This window comes from Sphaeroforma arctica (assembly GCF_001186125.1).
Source record: "Sphaeroforma arctica JP610 unplaced genomic scaffold supercont1.146, whole genome shotgun sequence".
NCBI classification, from domain to species: Eukaryota; class Ichthyosporea; order Ichthyophonida; genus Sphaeroforma; species Sphaeroforma arctica.
Genome location: NW_014040412.1, coordinates 104,416 through 107,994, shown reverse-complemented (window position 1 = coordinate 107,994; position 3,579 = coordinate 104,416).

Here is a 3,579-nt window from a genome sequence, read left to right as displayed (position 1 = left end):
TGTGTGTGTGTGTGTGTGTGTATATATATATATATATATATATAGTACATAACTTGGTGTATGTATTTTATGCGTGCACTGTGTATACGGCATTATCTACCTGCGTACGCATATAACGACCTATAAAAATTGCCTACAGAAATATGTATGCCGGGTAAGTTTTATCATACATGCCCTAACTTACTATTCAACACATACTCACCTGCACATCAAGCAGCCTCTTTGTACTCCCCAATACCGCCAAGTAATTCTTCTCCTTACAAGCGCTCACTTTGATAGCCATTTCGGTGGGAAAGTGTACATTAAATTGCTGGCATGCAATCTGCAAGCAAACAGTAGGTAAACAATTGTGCTCCTGTGGGCGCCCTGTTCCTCCTTTTGCTTTAACTCTTCGCTCGCATTCCAATGCTTTACAAAGAACACGAGGCTGCAAACCGGCGAAGAACTTTTTGTATACTGTTTTGGTATCCATGGTGAAATGCGTGTGTTTATATATATGTTAGAGGAATTAAGTAATTTATTTCAATATAGTGTTAAGGACAAGTATACATAAGTTGTCGAGTGTAAGTGTGGAAAGCGAACTGTGATATAAGTATTGCGCTAACACCATCGATGCTGAAGTAGTCTGTGACACATATCGACGTCCTTTCCCAATTTATGGATATGAACATTTTACTATTCGATCGTGTTGCACACAGAGGCCAGTCTGGCCAGAGCACAGACACGGTCCGACGATCACCACGAAGAAGATTAAAAAACCAAGAACGAGTTATGTAGAAAGATAGAAAATCAAGGAACAGTGACACAAAAATAAACTTGCCGTTCATTAGCTAAAAATTAAACAGTTAACCAATGGAAAGACATAAGGAAACGAGGCGGGAAAACATTGCTCGGCAATTTGACATGCCTAGTTACAATGCCAATTTGACATAAATATTGCATTGCTATTGTAGCTTTAAGTACTATTTAGGAGGCTATGGCTTAACGTATATTTAATTTTATTTATGTGTATTTATTTACGTCTAAATACACATGTATTTCTCACTTTGTGACTTTATTTCTCTTAATTTTAGTTGCCGGCCTATGTCGTTTGCGTCGTCCTCCTACGATTTATGCGTATTTGTGCACAGAAGGACCGACTTGCTACACAAATAGCGAGACTATTGTACCAATGACACTGGATAGGTAACTATTCCAGCCAACACATGCGTATTAAGCATTTTAGGAAGTATGGAATTACAATGAATTATCCAAACCCGTAAACGTTCTGAAAAATGTATTTGTCTGATCAGACTTTAATTGTAATGTTAGCTACAGATCGGCTCTAGTGTTTGAGTGTGGCTATGATTAGTTTGTGAACGCATATATACACCTGCATATCGAGTTATCCCACAACTAACGACATACAAGCAAACGAATCTACTTAAAATGGTTCTGAAAAGGTTCATAGCGCGTGATATCCCCTTGATATGCACCTCCTTGTCTTGAAGTCAGTCATTAGCAGAAATATCACAGTATCCACTCCGCCAGCGCTCAGGAATGCAGTCAGCAGCGCAGGCCGTCACCAAATAGCCTCAATTCGATCGCAATTTTTCCAAGCATGAGTACATGTGTATCCTGTGCCCATGTTTGTATGTGTTTTTATCTCATCTAGTTGCAGACAACAGAAACCGTACGTGTACGGTTGTAAAACCCCTTAGCATAGTATTTAGTACCTGATATTTTGAGCTGTTATTTTTATCTTATGAATTTATTGAGATATGTGCGACATTTTTTCTTTTTAGTAGTGAGACACATGGGCGACCAAAACATAATTATTGAATTCGTGTTTAGATATATATGCTATACTCAAGTCAGAAAGCAGAAGTATTTCGATTTACAACGGTGTTTGAAATCAAACGTATATGAAAACCGCAGTTTATGCAACAAGATGGATAGACATGACAAATCACAGCAATACTAGATTGTATTGTAGCAAAACACCCTTTACAGTAAAGATTTTCTCTTCACGGCAACCTGCTAGAAAAAACACAACGGTTATGTGACTCTTGTGTCCGTACTACTATATAGATGTTAATAAGAGAACAGTTAAATGCTATAACCTGTGCTTGAAATACGGTTCTATAGAGGGCACCGCAGTATATAAATATATTCTGGTCAATAGACAGTTGGTCACGTGCGGTTTATCTCTTTTTTTTTCAACAAACCGTTTTAGTCTTTTTATGATAGGTTGCTGTTTGAAAGTAGCTCAGAAGTCACAAGACAGGAAAAAAAGCCGATGACATCAGAAATAGTGTTCACAACACTACTCTAATTAATAGGGCGACCCATACAACACATTGTATTTTGGAAACCGAAAGACAGGTTCCAATTTTATTGATTGAAAAGCACAAAACTTCTGTTACAATCCTAATTTCTCTAATTTAAGTTTGGATATGTCCGCTGTCGCGTCAGAAGCTATGTATTGGTACAAATAATATTTTGTTAAAATCCTAATTCTAAAATCGGGATAGTATATTTTGGTGATGGCGGTAGCAACGCAATTTGTTTTAAAAACAAAATAGAAAAAGACACGTCATTTGTCAATTGACAAATGCATCCATCAATATTTACTTCATGCTATTTTTGAATTCAAAACCCCCATTTTTTTACGTTAAAGTTTGATAAACGCTACGTTATATTAGCTACGTTGTGATTTGAGCGCTACTGGTCGAGCAGTTTATCCTTCTTGCGTTAAAGCGTATTTACGTTCAACGTTTACTGCATGGGCACGTACGTGACTCTCGAGTCTGAGTATTTATATCCCCTGTGGGTCTGTGACTGGTCCAAACTATTTAATCAGTAAAACCCACAGGGAGCCCTAGAATTTTTGTGTGTCATGCACTTTTTAAATGTCTATAAACTCGCGGGTGTATGTATTTATTTTGGACTGACGTCTGATGAACTGACGTCTGAAACTTGAGCTCTGCTAGCGCCACGGGAGCAATGGGGATACCGGATAACCGGACGAGTCATCCCAATAAGCAGGAAGCCTGGAACACAGTCAACACACCCACTCATCAATCAGGACTCAAAAGCAAGTGCCGAGTGTCAAAAAACACGAAGTAAAATATGTACGTGTGTCTGTATGGATAAAAAAATATATATAATATTGTCCATGTGAATAGAAAAAAGTCGATAAATATAATACCAAGGGGGACTTCGAGAAACGTTCTCATAAAGATAGACTGTTGTAACCTGCTACATACTATAATATAAAACTTAAGTCGATCTACTTAGACGTAGCCCTGTACAACACATTAGAGCTCATATAATATAGAACATAAACAAAATAAATTAAACGCATCAGTGCAAATGCCAAACGCAATCTTCCCCGGTGTGCCGAAGAGCCCCCGGCTACAACACCAGTATGCAACTCAGGATTCGCTCGCAATAAAGTATGTCATATGTGATGAACATGAATATTATTATTTCCATGTGTTTATGTATGCTTGCGCACACGCATATATATATATATATATATATATATGTCTGTGTCTAGGTGTGTCTGTGTCTGTGTGCTGTGTGCTGTGTCTTTAT